This window comes from Vipera ursinii (assembly GCF_947247035.1).
Source record: "Vipera ursinii genome assembly, chromosome: 1".
In the NCBI taxonomy this organism is placed as follows: domain Eukaryota; kingdom Metazoa; phylum Chordata; class Lepidosauria; order Squamata; family Viperidae; genus Vipera; species Vipera ursinii.
In genome coordinates, this window is record NC_139512.1 from 252931801 (window position 1) to 252957470 (window position 25670).

Sequence of the window (25670 nt, forward strand, 5' to 3'; positions counted from 1 at the left end):
GGCTCCCAGCCGCCCGGTGCGCGCACACCTCTTCCAACGGGTAGTGGTGCGCGCGCACCTCTCCAAATGGAGAGTGGCACCGCCCGTTTGGAGAGGTGCACGCGCACCTCCCCGAATGGGCGGAGGTGCGCGCGCACCTCCCCAAACCTTTGGAGAGGTGCGCGCGTACCTCCGCGCGAATGGGCAGCGGTGCCGCTCTTTCAGGAAGCTGCCGCGGCCCGTCTGTGAAGCTGCCGAAAGCGGCAGCTTAGCAGACGGGCCGCGGCAGCTTCCTCAAAGAGCGGCGCCCCTGCCCATTCCGAGAGGTGCGCGCGCACCTCTCCGAACGACCGGAGTTGCGCGCGCACCTCCCCAAACCTTTGGGGAGGTGCGCGCGTACCTCCACGCGAAGGGGCAGCGGTGCCGCTCTTTGAGGAAGCTGCCGCGGCCCGTCTCTGAAGCTGCCGAAAGCGGCAGCTTAGCAGACGGGCCGCGGCAGCTTCCTCAAAGAGCGGCGCCCCTGCCCATTCCGAGAGGTGCGCGCGCACCTCTCCGAACGACCGGAGTTGCGCGTGCACCTCCCCAAACCTTTGGGGAGGTGCGCGCGTACCTCCGCGCGAAGGGGCAGCGGTGCCGCTCTTTGAGGAAGCTGCCGCGGCCCGTCTCTGAAGCTGCCGAAAGCGGCAGCTTAGCAGACGGGCCGCGGCAGCTTCCTCAAAAAGAGCGGCGCCCCTGCCCATTCCGAGAGGTGCGCGCGCACCTCTCCGAACGACCGGAGTTGCGCGCGCACCTCCCCAAACCTTTGGGGAGGTGCGCGCGTACCTCCGCGCGAAGGGGCAGCGGTGCCGCTCTTTGAGGAAGCTGCCGCTTTCGGTCAATTGCAAAAGACAAGTTTTACTTGCTTTTGTCAGTGGCAATGGTATTCAGGTAAAGGTAAAAGGTAAAGGTTCCCCCGCACATGCGTGCTAGTCGTTTCCGACTCTAGGGGCCGGTGCTCATCTCCGTTTCAAAGCCAAAGAGCCAGCGCTTGTCCGAGGACGTCTCCATGGTCATGTGGCCGGCATGACTGGACGCCAAAGGCGCACGGAACGCTGTTACCTTCCCACCGCACTGGTCCCTATTTTTCTACTTGCATTTTTACGTGCTTTCGAACTGCTAGGTTGGCAGAAGCTGGGACGAGTAACAGGCGCTCACTGTTACGCGGCACTCGGGATTCAACCCGCCAAACTGCCGGCCTTCAGATCGACAAGCTCAGCGTCCTAACCCACTGAGCCACCGCGTCCAAGTGTACCCCAATTGTTTCGGGATTGCAGCCAAGGTACCTATTACTGTCCGTACTATCTTTGCTGTCTTTTGCCATGTAGTTTTATTTCAGTTTGCAACTCTTTATAGTTCATGACTTTTTTCTCCAGTTCTTTCTCTTCCCTTCTATTCTCTCCATGTAGTACTATAGTAACTACTATCCAGACTTTTCTGTCTTCCTTATAAACAGTGGTTAAGCCCGAGGTGGTATTGTGTAGCAGTGGCTGATTTGTTTGAATTTTAAAGTCCCAGAGCATTTTAGTTTGTTCATTTTTTAAATGATTTTGTAGTCCCAACTGTTCTTGCTTGTAAGCAAGTGGTTTTTCTTGCAAATGTTCCAATCTACCATTGTTGCTACTTTGTCACACCGTATATATATATTTTGCAGTCTTAGCAATTTTCTTGCAGCAACTAAGCAGGTGTTACACTGTTTCTTCAGTTGCTTTGCAGAGAGATTTCTCTCTCTCCTGTATTCTTCAGGATGGGAAGATGGTCAGGTGACTGGGTGAGAAAGAACAACTGAACCACTGGATACAATGCTTTATTTTTCCTGGGTTCCAACAGAGATCTGCAGCTTACCTGAGGACATTGAATATAAACAAGGTAGAAGCAAGATTAGGAATTCAGTTGTGTCAGCATAGTATCTGCAGAGAAAGATTTCTCTGGCCCAAGTTGGACTGTAAAAGCTATGCAATCCCAGGAATAGAATCTATTTTGCATTTAAAGAAAATGTAACCCACTAAATAGATGTTTGCAGCCTTTAGAGGAGGCTCAGAAAATCTGGAGGAAGTCATCAAGTATCAAAGAAGTGGTGGGCCATTGATTTTTCAACAGAAAACAAAACCTCATATTGGCAAAAGAAATCTAGATTTTTTTTTTAAAAAAAAAAACCACATCCATATCATCATCATTATCATCATAGAGTTGGAAGGGACCTTGGAGGTCTTCTAGTCCAGCCCCCTGCTAGAGTAGGGCTTTTCAACCTTTTCACCCATTGTACCACTTTTAGGATATGGCAAAATCCGAGTACCATCAGTCACCTAGCCAGGTGTCAAAAACTTGACCAAAAAAAGGAAAAAAGTGATGAAGTACAGGTAGTCCTCAACTTACAACAGTTCACTTAGAGACTGTTTGAAGTTACAGTGGCCCTGAAAAAAGTGCCCCCCAACCCACAGCCGAACAAGACACCTGCCTGCCTGCCCGGCAGCACTCTTCCTCCTGTCCGAGGTTTTCATTGTGAGCATTTCTGTTGAGGATTGGCAGCAGGGGTGGGGTGGGGTGGGTGTTTGGTTTTTATTCCCCCTCCCTTCTGCTGGGTGGTTGCAGCAGGTTTTGGTCACTTCACATGACCCTGGGACACTATGACCATCATAAATATGAATCAGTTGCCAAGCATCTGAATGTAAATCACAAGACCCTGGAGATGTTGCAACATTCCAGCTGATTGGTGCTTCTTCTGGGCTTAGCAGAAGCACCAGGATCAGCGCTGAGCTCCAGCTGGAGCCTGGTACTGATCCTGGTGCTTCTGCTGAGCCCTGATAGCCCTGCAGCTCCAGCCATCTCTCGCTCAGGCTTGTGCGGTGCTGCCACCTGTCTAGCTCATTCCCCTCCCCCGCTACCACTTCTAGGATGGTTGTGTACCACCTGCTAGGTGCCAATGTACCACAGGTGGTACCCGTACCACTGGTTGAAAAGCCCTGTGCTAGAGTAGTAGACCCCATACCATTTCAGACAAATGATTGTCCAGTGTCTTTTTGAAAGCCTTCAGTGATGGAGCACCCACAACTTCTGAAGGCAAACCGTTCCACTGGTTGATTGCTCTCACTGGTGGAAAAATTACCCTTAGTTCTAGGCCGCTTCTCTACTTGGTTAATTTCCAACCACTGTTTCTTGCTTTGCCTTTTGATGTGTCGGGAAATAGTCCGACCCCTTCATCCTTGTAGGAGCACCTCAAATATTGTAACAGTGCTATCATGTCACTCCTAGTCCTTCTTTTCATTAGAGACATACCCTATTCCTGCAACCATTCTTCACACAGTATTTTTTTAGCTCCCAGCCCCATAATTATCTTTGTTGCTCTTCTCTGCACTCCTTCCAGAATCGCAACATCTTTTTTGTATTGTGGTGACCAATAATAACAATAACATCAGTAACAACAACCTCCAGGAAATCTCAGTTATATCACTCCCCATTGTTTGGGGGATCAAACAAAATACAAAGCAAGGGGGGAAAAGTTCCCTGGCCTGAAAATTGTGCCTAATGGAGGCTGAGTATTTCCCAACAAGAGTTTAGGGATAAATATACTTAGTATATTTTCAACTCATCAAATTGGTTTGAAGGCCCTTCTGAGCAACACCGCAAAAAATGCGTATGGGCGGAAGTGAAATGGCCCCCAAAGATCTGCAGATAAATTGTTATTTAAGCCTACTTCTGGCAACTCCCAGCTAGCCTTTTTGATTTACCACAGTTATTCAGTGTCCTTTTATCTGCTTGAGGTATTCCCCCCCCCTCCTCCTTTTTTGTAAGAGGTTGCCTCCTTTTGTGGCTCACCAAGAGACCTGCCTCTGCCTTGCACAGCAAGCTGGCTGATTTCAGAGTTTCCTTCCTCAGACAAAGAAATGTCAGGTAGCAGGGGACTGTCTGCCAAAGGTCTACAAGGGAACAATGTTATAGCAGCACTTTGTGTACTTTTTTTGAAACTAATAACCATAAAGCCAGCCCTGCCCATGGCTGTTTTCCACTTTGCTCTGGACCATCACAACAACAGACCTGAGAATTTTGAAGAAGGTTAGCAAAGAGGCCTTTATACATAAATCTCTCCCTCCCGCTAAAGCCTCTGGTTTTGTATTTAAATTTCATCTATTTAGCAATACAATAGGAGTGTGAAACCAGATATAGGAGACGGCAAAGCTAGGGAACCATTCACAGCTATCCATTGCACAAACCCCCAGCTGGTGGAGTTGCCAGCCTTGCAAACCTTGGCCAAGGGGATATTTGTTCAAACAAGCTAAGAGCACAAAGCTTTGTCTATCATGCAGCTAAGAGTTAATCTTTAGATTTTAATTGAATAATTAAAAAAAAAGAAATGCCAGGGTCAAAAGGATTTTATTCCCTCCTGCTACGAATGCCCTCAGCCATGCCAGCAACACAAGATGATTAAGAATGAAAACGCAGTAGCGGATGTACCTTAGCTTTGGCTGTTTAACCAACCAGAACAGGGCCAACAGTTGTTTTCCTACGCTGTTTGGAACCACAGGGCCGAGCAAGTCAACATCCTTATCCCTAGCCCTGTCATGAAAAGTGTCATCTGCTGATTTCTGGTGAGGAAGCTGTAGTCAGAATCAAATTGGTTATACTTTTATTGTAATCCAGAACATTATTATGGAAAAATAAAATAAAAGCTGATTGACAAGATAGAGGGATGTCTGGAATCAGTAATAAGCTGGATAAGAGCCCTAAAATTCAAGGTTGACTCAGCCTTCCATCCTTCCGAGGTAGGTAAAATGAGGACCCAGATTGTTGGGGGCAATTAAGCTGACTTTGTAATAATGCCGCTTGGGGTGTGTGTGTGAAAGCCCTAATAAGCAGGCATATACATAGAATGAAGGCTACTGCTAAGCTTGTAAGCCGCCCTGAGTCTTCGGAGAAGGGCGGGATATAAATGGAATTAAAAAAATAAAATAAAATGAAAGGCTGGAGGTTCTATTACTGGACATTTAATCAGAATGAGGTGAGGAACAATTACCTCATTGTCTATTGTTTAAAGAGTGGATTTCTAAAAATCTCAGGATCAGGAAATCTGAAAACTCTCTGGAACTGCTAAGTGAGAGGCAATGAAATTTTTGTCACTTCTTAAGCCTGTTCTAGGACTATGTGTTTTTCCCCCCTTTATTTTCTTTCCCAACTCTACTTTGACAGTCCCTGCAGGTATCCTGATGGCAACTTCCAAAATCTTCAAACTAGCAGAATTCTAGGTGCCCAGTCAGCAGAGGGCCGTCATAGGAAAATTCTTCTGGATAATAAGACATTTCAGCTATGTCACCCTCTAAAGCAGGGGTCCGCAACCCCCCGGTGCGTGGACCAATACTGGGCCACCACATGCCAAGGCCCCATTTGTAAGATGCAGGCAGCACACAAAACCACACACTCTCTGGTCCGTGGAAAAATCTCTCTCCACAGGACCGATCTCTGGTGCCCAAAAGGTTGGGGACCTCTGCTCTAAAGAGCATATGTTTCATCAGCTTGTAGTTTGTGGCTTTTTAGTTCTATGATAAATCAGATGGTTCTACTATACACTACCAGCTTCACCTCCCAAAGCTTTGACACTTTTCTGTCAGCTTGCAAGTATCCCCACTGTTGCCAAGTGCTCCCCACAACCAGTCAGGGCTCTCTCCAGCTAGCCAACAAGAGAGTGCAATCATCTACAGGCATCTTTTGTGTTAGACACTGGGTTCGTTGCTTGATTGATGAGACGAGGTGAGTGAGTTCAGCAAGAATCATTCTTAATTGATTGCAGGAAGTGAACTGAGAAACAGGGCTGCGAATGCAACAATTTATACCCTGGCCTCTAGGCGGCGGTCAATAGGTTTAAAGCAACCTATTGCCACCCTAGAAGCAGCCAATGGCGGTGCTGGAGACGGGTTGTCTGAGGAGCTGGGAGCCGTTAGCCAGCTTCCCTGCTTGAGCAACCTTCCAGCAATTAAACCCATGTGATATTCCTAAGCAAGACAAAGCCCAATACATTACACCACCCTAGAATGTACACACATTATAACAACAAAGGAGAAGATTACAGCTATTACAAGTTTTTCAGAGATACAAAAACAATATGCAATGTACACATTTTCCGTAGGGTCTCCTGGCTAGCAGCAGTCAATGACACATACAACATTATAGCTCAGTTATTTTGGAACAAAATCTTGTAAATATGCAGGAGACTTGCGAACCCTCTTGGAACGCCTGGGAGAGCCAGGCACTCCCTGGCCTACCAGCTTGCCCACCAGGCTGGGTAGACCAGGGTCAATAAGTTCAAGCGAGTCTGGCTGACTCGGAATTCTCTGGCTGGCCATTTCTGGTCAGCCCACCCCAGAGTCCAATCTTTTTGCAGAGTTAGCACAGTGGCTGTAGTGTTCTGGTTGGCTTTCTCCGTCAGGGGCCCTATGTTGCACTCCTGGGCTTTGTCCCCCTACGGCCACCTCCCCGTTGTTCCAACTGCTTGGGACCTCAGAGCATATGGATTGATCGGCCTGGCTGCCAGTTTGTAGTCTGTGGATTGGACCTGGGACGAAGTCCTCGCTTTGTGGCTGTTCTGGAAAACACTTTCTAAACTGATTGATATGGCGACGAATGACTTGCCCATCCTCTAGGCCCACTTTGTATGAGAGAGGGCCCGACGTTTTGGTGATTTTCCCTGCCACCCACAAGTTCCCATGCCCATAGTTCCCGGACCACACCCTGTTGCCCACTTGCAGCCCCCTCGGGGGTTTGGGGCGAGAGGCCTCAGCTGCCACCCAGTCTGGGTGAAGCCTGTCCAGTTTCATGATTAGTCGCCTCCCCCAGCGCAGCTCTGCTGGACTTTTGCCCATTGCTGTGCAGTGTGGAATGTTGGCAGAGCAAAAAGTCGGCCAGTCTGTGGTGTCAGTCCCCAGTCACTATGCGTTTCAATAATTATTTCGTGGTGCATACCATTCATTCGGCTTGACCATTACTAGATGGGTGAAATGAAGCCGATGTCATATTTGCGATTGGTATAACTTCCAGCCATTTAGAGTGGCTGTCGACCACTATAAGAAAGAGCTGTCCCTGAAAGGGCCCAGCGAAGTCTATATGAATCCTTAACCAGAGTGTGTGTGTTTCCTACCACCCGTGGACGGGCGTGTGCGGCATTTCAGGCCTAGAATGCTGGCATGTGTAACACCCATGAACTTGAGCCTTGATGGCTTTATCTAATCCTGGCCCTCATAAATAGCTTCATGCCAAAGCTTTCATGCGAACAATACCCAGATGACCTTCATGAAGCGATTGCAATTCTGTCCCTTAATGAGGTGGGAACAATGACCCTGTTCCCCCAAAGAATACAACCCTTATGAGCTGAGAGCTCATGTCTCCTTGTGAAGTAGCTCTGGAACTCAGGACCCAGGCTTTTCTCTAGCCACCTGTGTGTACCCAAGATAGTACTCTGCTTAGAGTCTTGTCTGCTGCCGTTTCTGCGTGGAGGGGAAACTCTGGCAAGTCCTGAATGGACAAAACACGGGCCGCTGGGGCCGGATCTGGCTTGATGTGAGGCAGTGGAAGCCTGCTCAGGCCATCTGCATGGCCCATATCCTTGCTGGGTTTGTGAATTAGCTTAAAACTGTAAGCTGATAAAAAAATGCACCATCTTAACATTCTAGGGCCGCCCGGTGCGCCGCCCGGTGCGCGCGCACCTCTTCCAACGGGCAGTGGTGCGCGCGCACCTCTCCAAATGGAGAGTGGCACCGCCCATTTGGAGAGGTGCACGCGCACCTCCCCGAATGGGCGGAGGTGCGCGCGCACCTCCCCAAACCTTTGGAGAGGTGCGCGCGTACCTCCGCGCGAATGGGCAGCGGTGCCGCTCTTTCAGGAAGCTGCCGCGGCCCGTCTGTGAAGCTGCCGAAAGCGGCAGCTTAGCAGACGGGCCGCGGCAGCTTCCTCAAAGAGCGGCACCCCTGCCCATTCCGAGAGGTGCACGCGGACCTCTCCGAACGACCGGAGTTGCGCGCGCACCTCCCCAAACCTTTGGGGAGGTGCGCACGTACCTCCACGCGAAGGGGCAGCGGTGCCGCTCTTTGAGGAAGCTGCCGCGGCCCGTCTCTGAAGCTGCCGAAAGCGGCAGCTTAGCAGACGGGCCGCGGCAGCTTCCTCAAAGAGACCGCTTTCGGCAGCTTCCTCAAAGAGCGGCGCCGCTGCCCCTTCGCACGGAGGTACGCGCGCACCTCCCCAAAGGTTTGGGGAGGTGTGCGCGCAACTCCGGTCGTTCGGAGAGGTGCGCGCGCACCTCTCGGAATGGGCAGGGGCGCCTCTCTTTTTGAGGAAGCTGAGACGGGCCGCGGCAGCTTCCTCAAAGAGCGGCACCGCTGCCCATTCGTGCGGAGGTACGCGCGCACCTCCGGTCGTTCGGAGAGGTGCGCGCGCACCTCTCGGAATGGGCAGGGGCGCCGCTCTTTGAGGAAGCTGCCACGGCCCGTCTGCAAAGCTGCCGAAAGCGGCAGCTTTGCAGACGGGCCGTCGCTGTCGGGCAACCGGGAACCGGTTCCATCTCATTTTTAAAAAAATGGCAGCTGCGTGCGTCTACGCATGCGCAAAAAACCTTTTTGCGCATGCGCGTGCATGGACACACGCACGCGGCTCCCTCTTTTTTTAATTTGTGATGGAACCGGTTCCCAGTGGCTCTTTTTCTTTTTTAGGTTGCCGACCCCTGTTCTAGGGGATAAGATGTGGGGTGTGTCTGTCTGTAATGAATAACCCCAATAGCGGTTTATGATCTGTGAAGACCATGAAGTCCCTGCTGTATAAATAGTCATGGAAGTTTTTTACTCCAGCTACTATGGCCAATGCCTCCTTGTCAATTTGTGCGTAATTACGCTCAGCGGAGGACAGTGTCCTTGAATAAAAAGCAATTGGAACTTGAGTCCCATCGCTCTCCAAGTGACTTAGGACAGCCCCCACCCCTTATGGGGATGCATCACACACTAGGCATACCGGCATTGATTCCTTGAAATGAGTGATCGTTGAACTAACAAACAGTAGAGCCTTCAATTCCTGAAAACTTCTTTCGTGAACTAGTCTACTTCCACGCAGTATTTTTGTCCAAGAGTCGGTGTAACAGCTCTGCCACTGTGGCCTTGTTAGGAAGGAATACATGGTAAAAATTTAGGAGGCCTAGGAATGCCTGAAGCTCTCCTTTTGTTTTGGGGCTGGGTGCCATCTGAATGGCTTTTACTTTAGACTCAGCAGGGTGGATGCCGTCAGCATCTATACGGAAACCCAAGAACACAGTTGAAGGGATTCCAATACTACACTTATTCTTTTTAAGCTTGAGGCCTGCTTCGTGCAGCCTTTGAAGGACGGCTCTGAGCCTCCTTGCTAGCACCTCAGTGGACTCACCGGTGATGAGCACGTCATCAAAATAGGGCAAACCCCCGGAATGCTCTTGAGCGTCCACTCCATAATGCCTTGAAAAATGCCGGGGGCTTAGCTAACCCTGAATTACAGGCATTTTACTTTAAACACCTCCCTGTGGGTTACAATTGTCTGTGCTGCGGCTGTGGCCTTGTCAACAGGAAGCTGTTGGTAGGCCTGAGCCAAATCTAATTTTACAAAAATTGTACTACCTTGCAAGGACGCCAGGATGTGGCTTACTACTGGTACCAGGTATGCATGTTGTTTGAGTGCACAATTAATTGTGCATTTGTAATCGGCACAGATTCGGACTTCCCTGTTGGCTTTTAGTGGTGTTACAATTGCGGTCTCCCATTCACCCCCATCTACTGGCTGAAGTACTCCCTATTCTACCAGTTTATCTAACTCAGTGTCTATTTTGTGTTTAAGAGCAAATGGCACCCTACAAGGTTTAATCCTGACCAGCACTACAGTAGGATCTAGTTTAAATGTTATTGGCAGGCCCGTGTACGTCCCCAGAGCTGAGTCAAACACATCTGTGAATTCCTCGCATACTGTCGATAAACTCGCGACTTCCGTCCGGTTGATTCCAGTTACATGGATGCCTAGTGCATCAAACCAGTCAAGCCCAATCAGGCTCATTCGCTGACCCCCTACTACGACAATGTCCAGGTGCTCAGAAAACCCCTTAAATTTAACGGCTAGTGTGGCCTCACCCTTGACTGTGACTCTAACATTCTGGAAGTCGGTTAGTATAATGTCAGATGGCCTCAGCTTGGCCCAGCTCTTGCTGTGATTGCAGACAAAATTAAATGTGTCAAGTGAAGGCTACTGCTAAGCTTGTAAGCCGCCCTGAGTCTTCGGAGAAGGGCGGGATATAAATGGAATTAAAATAAAATAAATAAATAAAAATAAATAATGGATACGGCTGAGCCCGTGTCCAGCTCCATCTTGTAGGGGACCCCTTGCAGCTCCACCTGAAGTCTAAACTTTGGCTTAATAGGGCAGCAAGCTCCCATGCGGCAAATGCTTCTGCAGCTGGAGCAAAGACCTACACTATACTGCCCCGGGGCCCCGGTACCTCTCCTCGTTGGAATGTCCAACTGGCGATTCGATTGCTGGTCACTTTGGTAACCTCTGCAGACGGACGCGATGTGGCCGGTCTTTCCGCAGGCCCGACACATGGCTGTCTGGAACCTACAACCCATGCGTTGGTGGCGGCCGCCACATCCTGGGCATCTAAGGAAGGGATCTGCCTTGTAAGTTGTCCCTTGTTGCTTGTCGCTGTGACGCTGTTGGTCGTTGTGTCTTTGTAGCTTGTCAACTTCCATGTTGTCTTCTGGGTCTTCCGCGTGTTTGGCATCCTCGTGGTGGATGGCTTCCTCGTGCTGTGCTGTTTTGGCAGACCGCATGGTTCATATGGCCCCACCGGTGGCTTTGTCCACCATGATCTCTTTCAGTGTGTCTGGGAATGACAGAGTCTCTTTGGCGAAGTTTTTTTGCTGTAGCTCTCGATTCGAGACCACAGACAAGCTGGTCTTGTAGCCTCTCCTCGATGTCAGAGAACTGGCACAAGCAAGCAGCCTGCTTCAATGCCGCGATGAATTCAGACGCTGTTTCACCTGGTTGCTGAACCCTCTGTTCGAATGCATGGTGCCAAGTGATTACCGACAGCTTGGGCTGGAAGTGGTCTCCAAGCCGTTTCTTCAAGTCCATGAACTTTATGGACTCCAATGGCGGCGCGAACAAGTTCTCCGCGATGTCAAACGTGGCTGGGCCACACACACACAGGAGCACAGCGGCCTTCAGGCCGTCCTTGGCAACTTGATTCGCATGTAGATAGTTCTCGATCCTGGATAGATACGAAGACCATCTTTCCAGGTGAGCTATATCACATTCTTCCAGCTTTCCAACCTTTGCCATTTCGGCTGGTCTTCGTGGCTGGGGCTCGTTGTCTTCTTGTCCTGCTCCTCCGTTGCCCAGGGACTGGTCCTCTGAGTGGATGGTCGGTAGCGTGGCTGTGCTAGGCTGACCGTAGGGGGGAGGGAATTGCTTTTCCCACCAGGCATGTTTGGCCTCTCCCCTAGTGACTCTTCAGCTCAGTTGGAGGAGCAGGATCCCACCTTCGTCGCCAGTGTTAGATACTGGGTTCGTTGCTTGATTGATGAGACAAGGCGAGTGAGTTCAGCAAGAATCATTCTTATTTGGTTGCAGGAACTGAACTGAGAAACAGGGCTGCAAATGCAGCAATTTATACCCTGGCCTCTAGGCAGCGGCCAATAAGCTTAAAGCAACCTATTGCCGCCCTAGAAGCAGCCAATGGTGGCGCTGGAGACGTGCAATGTAAGTGTGAAGAGGCCAGAGTTGGAACAATGGATTCCTAGAAATTAGCCAGCTTCTCAGGTAAATTGGATTTCAGCAATACAAAAAACAACAGAAAACAAAAACTACTAAAATTTAGAAGCTGACTTGATGTGCAATTTAATTGTCAAACAAGTGGTCCCAAACCTTTGCAGCTTGGTGGCCCGGCTGGGGGGAGGAGAAGGGAACCGAGCTTTTCAAGCAGGGGCGAGCGCATACCTCAACTCACACAAATGTGTGTAGGTGCATGCCTGCCTACCCGCCACTCGAGTGAGTCAAGCTGTGTGCGCATGCATCCAAGCTGGCCCGCTGCTCATGCGGCCTGGTTGTAAATAGGCCGCAGCCTGATAGTGGGCCATGGTCCGGGGCTTGGGGACCCCTGTGTTAAACAATGAAAAATATTAGTTTTCTCCATTGTGTCTGGTTGTCCTGTGAGCATATACAGACCATTCTGATCTTTTAATCAGGCCTTACAAAGTTACAGAAGTAGTTATATTTTATATATGTTTGAACCAAAAGCACTTCCTTGAATTGGTGTCAACAAAAGCTTTAGCTTCCCTGTTCCTTTGTAAATTCTTTTCTACACTGTAAGGAATCCATAAACACAAATCCCAATTGAATCAAGTATTGAAATTTGCACCTGTTTGTTCCATAGCTCTTCTTTGTTTGTGCAATAATACGTGTGTTTACTCAGATGAAAGGACTACTGTGTTACATTGGTGTTACTTCATGTTAGGTGTCCTGAGAACTGTCGTTTTGCAATACAATTTTCTATAGAAGAAGCTTCATCCGAGACCCAGGCACTGTTCCCAGATTGCCACTATAATCCCAGGTTTTCATTAGTCTGGGCTCAGCTATCTGGATGAATACCAATCACAAAACCTCTCTTTTTCAAGCTGCAACCTAGACCTTGAGTGGTTCCTTGTGGGAGCAACTTCTAGCAGCCTCTGCCTCTCAACTGCTTCTCTTTTTCAGCTGCTAAGCTCTCAAACTTCAATGGAGCACAAAGATGGATTTGTAGTTAATGACAAGTATCTATTTCAACGTAGCAACTGAAGAATGGGTGGGGATGGCTAGATATTGATTTTTGCACTCCCCCATTTATCATCTTGAAGGAGGTCTGACTGCCTCACAGAAAGTTCTCAGTGGTTCCAGTGAAAACAGTCATGGGCCATTGCAAGAATGTTCATGAATATCTGACAACGGCTATGTGCAAGAGCTCTGTGCTTACTCAGAAGTAAGACTCACAGATTTAAACAACTGATATCCAGGCAGCTCCACCAATTCGGGGAACACAAAAAAGGCTTACTTTTGAATGCCTCAGTCACTTAGGCTGAGCTCACATATCACACCAAGCCATAATGGGATTTTTTGATTTAGCATTACCAGGCACTGTGGTTTGATTATGGCTTAGCATGCGACGTGAAGACAGCCAATTGAATTATATTGAGCAAACCACAATTAAGTAATTCATAATTCTAGGTGAAGTCATAACTTCACTAGAAATAAGACAAACAAGATTTGTTATACTTTGAATGTTACTATGCTATGGCAGGGATCTCCTTTTTTGGAAAGGTGTAGGTATCTGCCAACCTCTTTTGAAGGCTAAGATCTGGATATAAAGCTGAAGCCATTTCCTCTCCTTTGAGATAGGATTCTCTCAATCTTTGCACTATTCAGATCACTGTTATGACTTTCCTAAAGAATGATTACTAGCAATTAACACATTACCCTCCTATTTGTTGGCACAAGACACAAAGGTAGATGACAAAAGGAATAAAAAAATAAAAACAAAAATAACTATATTGAATCAATATAAATAAGTTAGATTTATAGGTTATTCGCTACAAAACTTTGCATAATATGAACTTAAGAGTGGGAAAAAGTGAAAAACATGAAAATAGAAATGTTCATCTGAAGGAAAGAGGTTCAACATTTTGTCCTTGAACAAATATGCAAATTTTATTGTGTCTAATAGTGTAGTACAGCGGTCCCCAACCTTTCTGACTCCGTGGATCTGCAGCGGGGGTGGCAGCAGAGGGGGGAGGGATGGTTTTGCATGCACGCTCGCTGCTTGCGCAAATGGAGCTTCACGCGCTTGCCTACTGTTTGCACAGCCTAGTTCCAATGGGCCATGGACCCGTACCTGGCCGTGGACCAGGAATTGGGGACCCCTGGTGTAGTATATATCTGAATGTCCAAAGAGCACATTAACTCATATACTTAAAGTGGCATCAATGGTCATCTAAAACTGAGCTGTTATAGTAGTCCAGCTACCGTTATTTTTGCATTTATATTCCAGTTTTCCTCAAGAGAATTTAAATGTATGGACTTCTCCCCTCCACATCTGTTTTATTCCACAATTTTTCTTTAAAGCATAATAAAGTGACAAAGATCGGGAGGCTCAAGGTTGCCCTACAATTTGTGTGAATAGGTAGGGATCTGATTTTAATTTTTGTATTGTCTTTTTTTATATATGCCCTGTGAACCGCCCTGAGTCCCTACCAAGGAGAAGGGCGGTATACAAATTAAATAAAACTTGAAACTTGAAACTTGAACCTGTTCCCAGTTGTAGACCAGTACTACAGCATTTTCCAGGTTGCTTGGATTTAGCAAATTGTCAACCCTGTCCTCGACGAAATCACACTCAGTCGGCCGTGGAACGGGTAACAACGAAGAAACATTTATTCACATCACAAAAACAAGGAAAAAGTCAGCATTGGAAGCAACACACTCCCAACGCCCTTTTAAGGCCAACTCACACAACCGGCACACCCCTCCCGGCACAGGCCAGCATCCGGCCATGCGCCCATAAACACCCCTCCCCCCTTTGCTTTGTCCGCACGTGCACCTGTGACCGTGCTACCCTGTATGCCACTCTCAGTGAGGTGTTTTGGGCGACCCCGCCACACCCTCCGGAAGACCCACCCCATACGGCCACGCCGAACAGCCCCCACTGTGAAACCACCCCTCACCAGCCGGCCGACCCCCGCTCACCAATGGCTTGACCCAGCAGGGCACCTGAAACCCCCGTCCATATGTCTGAGGCTCCAAGTCCATTAGGGCTCAGCTCACACTAACTCGAAGCTGAGGAGGCCAGCAACTCCGACATACAGCTGGACACCGGCCTTTCTGGCGCAGTCTCCTCTTCCAGTGAGCTGGCAATAACGCAGCCCAGTCTGCCTTTCTGGGTGCCTGCGCGGCATGCTGGAGATTCAATCTGTGCAGGTCTCCCCAACGTCAAGCAGCTCGGCCTGTCTTTCTGAGTGCCTGCAGGGCCTTCTGCAAGGTCCGTCTGCGCAGGCACTGTTTGGCGGCTGGCCTTCGAGGCTGCTGCACTTCGGCGGCCTCCAGTGGTTCGTCCGCCCTCATGTGGGACGCCGGACCGCGAGGTAAGCTGCCAGGGTTGCTGGGCAGTTTCGGGGTGGTCTGGTGTTGTGGGGCCAGCACTCGTGGCCGGGACCCCCTTGTAGTGTCGGGCCCACAGGGCTCGACACAAACTTTAATTCCACAATTGCTTTTCAAGTAAAACAAGTTAAAATTTCTTAGATTAGAACATACAACTAATGCACACACAATGTACACACACACACACACACACACACACACACAAAATCTGTTGTTCAGTGCTAAGGGACTGTCATTGCAAAACATCCTAAGTTTTCTCCTCTTAAAGATGGAATAAAGCACCAGAGAAATAGTTTGATTAAATTTACCCACCATTTTTAGATTACCAGCTATGAGGAAATTGATATAGTATGACATCTATTTGGGAGTGTTGAAAGAAAAATCTTCATTAGGGTCCAGTCCAAGCCAGGAATAAACAAAATAAACAAAGATGTTATCACATGTCCTTACTTTTTCTTCCATGTTGAACCACTCACAAAGCATTCCATTTATTTTCATGTATGATTTAACTTCATCAGATGCCACTCTTACCGCATTCAGCATTTGACCAATATTTCCTTTCTATAGTCATACAATAAAGGCATTCATCATCAGGCACAAATGTATTAAATAGGTTGCCCAGCCATTAACTAAGCAAACCATACCCAACTCCAGTTACAGGTAGTCCCCATTTAATGACCATTCATTCACCAACTGTTTGAGGTCACGGTTGTGTTGATTTTAGGGTGGTGGTCATGGTTCCGACAGATGAAACTCTTCAAAGAACTTTGAGGTATTGTTTACCTTAAAGAATATTTGAGTAGCATAGCATCAGCACTAACACAATTGAAACAAAAAACTGAGTTCCCCTTCCCTGAGCACATAGTATCAAAGCACAATTCCCTCCTCCAGCTGACAGTCATAAATCACATTCCCCAATTAGTTTGAAACGGGCTTTCCCTCCAGCTCTCCAGCCCAATTCTTATCATCTCTTATTTCAATAACCTTGGTTCTCACACTAGGTTCAGTATTATTATGTCTAGCTAGACTCTCGTGCACATTCCCCCACCTCCCCATCATCATGACTCTAAAAGCAAAAGAAGAAAATGGTTGCATCTCCATTTGCTGTTAATGCAAAAACATCTGATGTTAGCAGCGTTGACAGTGGTTATGGCTGGTCCTTGAAGTTATGGTAGTTGCAGCACACCATAGGCAACCCAGCCACATTTACAACTGCAGCATCTGCTTCAGCTACTTCCAACCCTCCCCCCCCATGTAGTCTTCCCATCTCTGCCCTTTTGGCTGTCATGGACTCTTCCACCACTGCCAATTACCTCTGCTGCCCCCTCCGATTTTAACTATCTTTTTCCTCCTACCACTGTCAAGGCATCTCCAGCCAAGGCAACTGCTGGCCCTTCACAAGCATCATGTGGCCTCATTAAGGCCTAATACAGGTAGTCCTCAACTTACGACTACAATTGAGCCGGAAATTTCTGTTGCTAAGTGAGATAGTTGTTGAGTTTTGCCCTATTTTACAACCTTTTGTGCCACAGTTGTTAAGTGAAGCACTGCGGTTGTGAAGTTACTAACACGGTCGCTAAGTGAATCTCAGTTCCCCATTAACTTTGCTTGTCAGAAGGTGATTTACATGACCCTGGGACACTGCAATTGTCATAAATATGTTAGTTGCCAAGTGTCTGATCACATGACCACGGGGATGCTGCAACGGCTGTGTGAAAAACGGTCATAAGTCACTTTTTTCAGTGCCACTGTAACTTTGAATAATCATTAAATGAACTGCTTTAAGTTGAGGACTACCTGTAAAGAGCCAGTTCAGTCAAAAGGGAAAAAAACAACAGCATCACAATATATTAAAAATAGTGTGGCTATTTTTCATATTAACAGATTTTTTAAAATCATCTTTGTGCATAATACTGAGCCACAATAGAAAGTCACTTATTATATGAAGTTAAAAGCCAAAAACAGCTAGACGAAAACTTGAAGACCATTATATGAAGTTAAAAAACAGATTAATCCTATTCCAGAAAAGCAGTAATGAAAATGGGTTTGCGTGCAAGCAGCTGGAACTCCAAAAATAAGAGTGAAATAGGCTCACACTTTTTGCCTTCAAAATAGCGAAAGGTGTTACATATGGATATAGACCAAGATTGTGCTTGTCTCTAAGGGGAAGATTTTTGGGGGTGTTCTATTCTCTGAGTGGCTGAGACAGTAAAGTCTTGCCTTTTGAAGGCAATCCACTGGTCTTTTTTGGACAAGAAAAATCTCTGGTGTATAACCTCACTTAACAGGAAATAAATTAACATAGGTTGTTGTTTCTCCCAATTGCAAAAGTCTTGTTTCTTCTATTTAGGTCCATGGGAAATGGAGAAATAGGTTTCCTTAAGTTGAAGACTTGCAGGGATATTAGACTACAATTTCCATCAATGAGCCAGATGACAGGAGTTGTGGCCAAGCATATATGGGGATATGGGAATCATCAATTTTGGAAAAGATATAATTGAGAAACATTATTTTAACATACTCTGCAAAGCAAAGCAGAAATATTTGTGTTTGTCTCTCAGTCCATATTTGCTACATACTGGTTACATAGAGAATCACAAAAACAATGAACAGATTTTATGAGCAATGCTTGCTTAAATAATTATACACACACATATACATATATGTACATATATATGTATATACACGTGTATATATGTATATGTATGTGTGTGTGTGTGTACCTGTATGTGTTGATATGTGTATTCAATGTTTTATGCAAAAGTCTGGAATTGTGTCTCTCTTTTGGCTGTTACTGTTTTTAATTGTTTCAGAGACATTCCCTACAGGTTGTTACACTCTGAGTGGGTGATCCAGCATGTGACATCCTACAGTATGGTATTTGATGCCTCCTCCAGATTTTCTGCATTCCCTTAGTACATAAAATGACATCACAAAAGACAGAATACAACCTGCAAAGTAACAAATAACAATATATGGTCTACATTTTCCAAAGCCACGTGCCACTGTTTTGGAGTTGGTCTTTAATTTTCCCATTAAAAGGCTTGGAATAGATTTCCTAACACAAGGACAGGATCTCACTAAGAGATAAGACAAAAAAGGAGCTTTCTTACTGTCAAATGTTACACTTGAACATGTAACTACCAGGAAACCCCCTCAGCTGCGATGCTTAATGCTTTCTCCCCCTACAACTCCAAAGGATTTGGGTGATTCTTGCAGCAAAGAAATGCCTTTGTCAACAAACCACATTGAGGATGTGCTTCTTTCAGCCTCTTGGGCTTGAACATATGTCAGCTCGGAGTTAAACCCCCCCCCCCACTTTCCCACTCAATTTGTGAAGACAACCCATTTTAAAAGACCAGATTTTTGCACTTCTCCACCTAATTCTTCCACAACAAATATTTCACTTGTGCTTCCCCACCCTCCCAGTGTGCGGGATGGTGTAGTCTTGTCAAAGTTATGCCTTTAGAAGCTACTAATATCAATCACATTCTTCCTTTGCTGTACCAAAGAAATAAAACAAAGCAAGAACAAAATATTTTAAAACATTTGTTGTTGTTGTTAGTTGTGAAGTCGTGTCTGACCCATCGCGACCCCATCGACAACGTTCCTCCAGGCCTTCCTGTCCTCTGCTATCTTCTGGAGTCCATTTAGGCTCACGCCTACTGCTTCAGTGACTCCATCCAGCCACCTCATTCTCTGTTGTCCCCTTCTTCTCTTGTCCTCAACCTTTCCCAACATTAGGCTCTTCTCCAGTGAGTCCTTCCTTCTCCTTAGGTGGCCAAAGTATTTGAGTTTCCACTTCAGGATCTGGCCTTCTAAAGAGCAGTCAGAGTTGATCTCCTCTAGGACTGACCGGTTTGATCACCTTGCAGTCCAAGGGACTCGCAGGAATCTTCTCCAGCACCATAGTTCAAAGGCCTCAATTCTTTGGTGCTCAGCCTTTCTTATGGTCCAACTTTCACAGCCATACATTGCAACTGGGAAGACCATAGCTTTGACTATAAGCACATTTTAAAAAAAATAATAATTAGAAGGTCAGAACTGTTGGCTTCCCGGAAAGCATTGCTCAGCCTTGCATCTTCTAAATCTCTGAAAAGCCAACAGTTCTGATTTTCTAATTATTAAATTAGACATTGTTAAATTTTGAACATCTAAAATCACAGAGCAGTAACGGGCTGAATCCACATATCATAATAGATCAGGATAGCAAAGAGTGTTTCTCTTGGGATGCTATGTCCTCTAACCTTCCCACCATACTTCACCATTTCAGGTGTCCTGATCTGCCCTTGCAATTCTTATCCAAACTTCCCTGCTCCTTCACCTGCTCACCAAAACTACTCATTTTCAATTGGGAACAGAATAAGTTTCTATTTGTAAGAAAGAAACAACATGCAGCCTCTTAGACAAGCTACAACATTAAAAATGAAACAAAAAACACACCCTCACTTGTAAAAACCAAACTCTGCAAATCTAAGGAGGAGGAGAGAGAAAGATACACATTGCTACCATTTGTTCCCAAACAAAACAGCTTCCTGTAAAAACTTGCCTTGTGTTTTTTTCTCCCATTGATACTGGGGAACCAAAAAGCAAAAGAGGCTGAGTGCTACACAGGTAGTCTTTGATTTACAATACAACCAGGACTGGAATTTCCCTGTTAAGTCATAAATTGAGTTGCCTGCCTTTACAATCATTTTTACAATAGTCACTAAGTGAATCCAGCTTCCCTAATGGGCATTCTTTTTGCTCTAAAGTGGCAATAAAGCTCACAAATGCATTTGATGGGACTGCAGGACATTGCAACTGGTCATAAATGCGAGCAAGTTGCCACACACCTGAATTGTAATCACGTGACTGCAGGTGTGGCGTGAAGTGTAAGTACAGGTTCTAAGTCACTTCTTCCAAGTCTGTGGTAACTTTGAACCGATGTTAAACAAATGGTCATAAGCTGAAACTATCTGTACTGCACCCTACTGATAGGAAAAAAAACCTACTAGATTCTTTAAGTGCTACTAAGAAAAGGAAAGAAGAAAACGACACACATTCTCTTTCCAGATAAGGAATGTCTGCCAGGCACAGAAATGGAATAAGAAATAGTAAGTCAAAGAAATAAGCAGTGCTTTTTTTGTAAAAGAAAAAGGTGCCGGAACTCACACATGTCATACAACCCACTTTGCCTACCCTACAAGCTTCCATCCAAAAAAGGTGCCGGAACTCCGTTCTGAGTGTTCTATGAGAAAAAAGCCCTGGAAATAAGAATATGAGATTGAAAAAAATGAAGAGGAAATATATATGTATATATACCTAAGTCATTCATCATGTTTCTCCATACTTTTTTTTAAAGAAAGAAAATAATTTCTGAAAGTAGCTATTAAGTAATAAAGCTAAAACTGGTTTACCTCCTTTCAAACCTGAGGCCTCACGTTCTGTGGTACTACTGTAGTTTGGTAGGGTCACAAAACACGCCAAGAACTAAACCGTGTTTTTCAAACCACATGGCTAATTTCATAAATCTGTTATGCCAAAACAACACAAGCTAGATTTATGATTTTGAGTGGAATGCAAACATGGCCAATGACTGTTCAGACACGATTTGACTGTAAAGGTAGAAGTGCCAAGAGTGTGATTGGGTTAGAGAAAGAAAAGATTGCAACTGTGAGAAAATTGGGCTTCAGTCTTTCTTATCTCCTTGGATGACAAACCTCATGAAAGTCATGGGATTCAGTTTCCAGTGAAGCTAGTATCAATTTGTACATGTGCTGCTTATTTTGCTTCCACGTTTACATCAGTTTGAACAGCATGAATAGTCCCACTAAGATCACTTCCAATTCAGTGTATTTGCAGACATGTTTATACTTGACATTTCAGTCTCTATATGTACAAGCTATCAAACAAAATGTTTAAAAAGACGGCCATAATAAAAATGTAAGCACAGCCAAACAAATGGAAAGCAGAATTAAAATAGCAGTCATTCAGTAGAGAAATATTCCCAAATTCTCAAGCAACTTTCCTTGTCACCTAACAGCCAATTAAATCATAATCAAATGAAATCCCTAGGGAAAAAAAATGTCAGGCCATTGGCCATGGGGGCATTTAAATAACCATCAATGAAGGCGGGCCAAGAGACAACAACTGCAGAGACTTCTGTGATGTCCAAGCAGACCACAGCCAAGCTAAATATCTGCAGACTGAATCCACATACTGCACAAAATAGGTTAATTATAATTAACTGACTAGGTTAGGTTCATGCAGTACAACTCATAACCATGATTTAATAAACAAAGCCTAGTCCCTAGAACAGCCTGAGCCAATGGCAAATAAAACCAACCACATTACGGCTTAGAAAGTATGCATCAATCAAGCTTGAGCATATTTTGAAGCGGCATGAACTGCATGAACGTATTTTGAAGCGGCAATGTTAGTGAGAACTAAGTGGAGCAAAAAGATTCTACGCAGATGCCCTCCTGAGTAGCATAATATATCTTAAGGTAAACTCTCCTTCTGTTTGAAAAAGTCCAGGTGACTTTGCAGATATGTTCACATATATTTCTTAGCGAAAGTATGAATGTCATTTACTAGTACCTTCTGGATAGTTTGTTTTTTAATCTTCCCAGTTCAGCCTACAGTTCTGGGATTTATCCAATGGTCCCAATCCAAGTACCATTCTACTTAACTTGATCAACCATGGGCTGCCATACAGTTGGCCCAACTCCTTTTCAACACTATAATTTGAAGAGGTAGAAATAGCTTTAGTCTATATTGCTTAAAAAAGCTGAAAGTCAAACATTATGTACAGCTGTTAACAGAGTGACCAAGATTTTTTACCCCCCAAACTTAATGTACAGTTTGCTTCCTGTGAGAAGAAATGATCCTAAATTCTTGCAGGTGACCTGCAGTATAATTTTAATAACTTTTCAAAGAAACCCAAAGGGGGTGTTTCTCCCTGCTTTTATCACAACTCTTACAAACATCAGCACTGGGCAGTCTCCTCATATTACTCCAAAAAAAGGGAGGGGAGCCACAAATGAGATGTTTATGAACACAAACACACCCAGCCTGATTCCTTGCTCTTTGATTTATTGAAGTAGACACCACTATATAAAAAAACAAATGGGAATTGCTTTCTAACATCGAATGAAGACAGACCACAAAAAGTAATGAAGATAGCACCATTTATCATCGCAAAACGATGAACAAGATGATGGAATACAAACGCCCAACACGTTCTCTTCTGGATGGCCTCTTCTAATCTCCAGATACCAGGATGTGCGGGGGAGGGGGGGAGTAACGAAGATTGAAATTGATAGACCGGGGAGGGTGTTAAAAGATGAAGGGGGCCTCTGTATGGTTTCAAAAGTCTTAAAGCATAATCAGGAAACGACACTCCACCCCCCACCCCCACGAACTCTCCTGGTGCGGTATCTGAGCAAGGTGCAAGTCCATACCTATAAAGCCCTACATGGCTTAGGCCCGGGATATTTGCAGGACCGTCTGCTGCCAGGAACGATTTCCCATCGCTCTGTGCGCTCGCAGAGAGGGCCTCCTCAGGGTGCTGTCGGCCAGACAATGTCAGCTGGCGACCCCCAGGGGGAGGGCCTTCTCTGTTGGAGCACCTACTTTGTGGAATCAGCTCCCCCGGGAGCTCCGGATGGCCGACCTGGACTGATGATAATAGGGTTTTAATTATGATTTTAAATGTTTTTATTGGTTTTAGTGGGAGTTCGACATAATTTAATTCTTTTTAATATTTGTATTTATTTGTATTTTGTTGTTGTTAGCCGCCCTGAGTCCTTCGGGAGACAGGGCGGCATACAAGTCTCATAATTAATATATATATAATATTTGTGTGTGTGTGTGTGTATATATATATATATATATATATATATATATATATATATACACAGGTAAAGGTAAAGGTTCCCCCGCACATGCATGCTAGTCATTTCCGACTCTAGGGGCCGGTGCTCATCTCCGTTTCAAAGCCGAAGAGCCAGCGCTTGTCCGAGGACGTCTCCGTGGTCATGTGGCCGGCATGACTAGACGCCAAAGGCGCACGGAATGCTGTTACCTTCCCACCGTAGTGGTCCCTATTTTTCTACTTGCATTTTTACATGCTTTCGAACTGCTAGGTTGGCAGAAGCTGGGACGAGTAACAGGCGCTCACTCTGCTACACGGCACCCGGGATTTGACCCGCCAAACTGCTATACACACACACACACACACACACACACACACACACACACACACACAGAGTTGGTTCAGCTTCGGGTCCTGGGCAGGAGGAAACCCAAGGCCCACCCTGCCAGCAATCAGGGCAACTGCTGCAGGCACCTGACCTCGCACGTTTCCCTGCGAGGCTTTTGTCTCTCCGAGGCCCCTCGATCCCACGTGATCCGCACAGCCTGGCATGAGGTGATGTGCATCCTACTGCCATCCGATCTGCGGCCTGGAGGAAGAAGAATGCTCTGTCATCTCCCAGACTTGCGTGCACAACGCAACAGGAGGACGCTTGTTTCCCCGCCAACTCTTCTTCCTCGCCTCACCCCCGGGACGCGCCACCGCTCTCGTCTCCCATGTCGCCTCCTCCTCCTCTCTTTCCCGGGTGCCAAGGGAAGGGCAAGTTAACGGCCCGGCTCCCTGCCTACCATCTCCTTCGGCCGCTTCGCTCCCTTTGACCACCCGACCCCTTCCAGCCCCTCCCGGCTCGCCTACGAGAAAAGTGCCTGGGATGAAAGCCCGCTTAACGCGAGGAAAGCCGCGGAATTAGCCCCAACCCCAAATCCCACAGCCGCGCGCTATTTCTCCCGGGCGCCGGCCAAAAAAGGCGCCCCCTTCCATCCCCCACCCCCCCACCCCATCCCGCTCGGGATGAATTGTACTCGATTGTTTATTGTTTTGTCGTGGGCGGGGGAGGGACGGAATGGGCCGGCCAATCACCGGCGCCGGATTGTAAGATCGACGGCAGGTTTGGGAGCTCGGGCGAAAGGAGGGCGGGGTCCGCTTGGTCACGCGCTGAGTTAGAGAATGACATCATCGCTCTAGCGCGCGGCAACCGAGCTTGGTGGCCGGGGCGGGGCCGATAGGCGGGGCCTGCGGTGGCGGGAGGAAGGACCTCGAAGTTCGGGGAAGGGAGGCGGGAGGAGGCGTGCGAGGCGGGGCTTCGGCGAATGGGGTTGGCTCGCGAGTCGCGCGGGGAGCCGCTCCCTCTCTCTCTCTCTCTTTCGCGCGCTTGGGACCCTGCAAGCCTCCGAGGGGGGGGGGGCGATGAGCACGAGAAGCGCGTTTCTACCTCGAGACCCACGTCTGAAGACCTTCCCGCCCAGTTCCTCGGAAGGCGACGCTGCCCTTGGCTGGAAAAGGCTTCCCTCCGCTTCTGTCTCTGCCTGGGAACCACCAGCGGAAGAAAGTTTAGAGGCTAGTAACAGGGGGAGGGGCCGGCAGCGCGAGATTGGCCCTTCAAATTAGTCTTCCGCCAATGAGCGCCTCCCCAGCCTGTCGCTTGCCTGACCCGAGCGCGAAGACCTGCACGGGTGTTTTTGCGAGGCTTTCGGGATCGTGGGCGTCTGTCTGTCTTGCTCTGCCTTTGCCGAAGCCTCTAACTTCGCTGCTTTCGAAGCGCCAAGGCAAAACTTGCAAAGCGCCTTCGAATTGGCGTGCGAAATACTTGCGATTATGCAGGGCGCGAATAAGTTAATCATTATGCCGTAATCGGGCATTAATCAAAGACGATGGTTCCTATTTGAAGTGTCAGCAAACTGAAGCCGGAACTGGTTTGGTCACTTGTGCAAGGTCACATAGGTGGTATCGCACAAAGCAAGGCACAGCATAATTTTTTTATTATTTTAATTCCATTTATATTTAATTCCATTTATATTTATATGTAACGTAGCGTAGTATGCGTTTCCTCGTCTAGGATAGGGCTTTTCAACCTTTTCACCCATTTTAGGATATGGCAACATCCGAGTACCACCAGTCGCCTAGCAAGGTGTCAAAAACGTGATGATCCCCCCTCAAAAAGGAAAAAAAGTGATGAGGTACAGGTAGTCCTCGACTTACAACAGTTCGCTTAGTGACTGTTCGAAGTTACAGTGGCACTGAAAAAGTGCCCCCCCAAGCCACAGCCGAGCAAGACACCTGCCTGCCCGGCGGCGCTCTTCATCCTGTCCGAGGTTTTCATTGTTGTGAGCATTTCTGTTGAGGATTGGCAGCGGGGGTGGAGTGGGGGGGTGTTTGGTTTTTATTCCCCCCCCCATCTGCTGGGTGGTTGCAGCAGGTTTTGGTCAGTTCACATGACCCTGGGACACTGTGACCGTCATAAATATGAATCAGTTGCCAAGCATCTGAATGTAAATCACAAGACCCTGGAGATGCTGCAAGATTCCAGCTGATTGGCGCTTCTTCTGGGCTCAGCAGAAGCACCAGGATCAGCACTGAGCTCCAGCTGGAACCTGGCGCTGACCCTGGCACTTCCACTGAGCCC

At 47.0% G+C, this 25670-nt stretch overlaps 1 long non-coding RNA gene across 1 annotated transcript; it reads right to left on the reverse strand.

Annotated features, from left to right (window-relative positions):
• Positions 1–1742: 1742 nt before the first annotated feature.
• On the reverse strand, positions 1743–23860 carry LOC310645821. The gene is made up of 3 exons (XR_014493595.1): positions 23836–23860; positions 23522–23636; positions 1743–1860 (listed from the first exon to the last, which is right to left on the reverse strand). It is a non-coding gene; the product is annotated as an uncharacterized lncRNA (long non-coding RNA).
• Positions 23861–25670: the final 1810 nt, after the last annotated feature.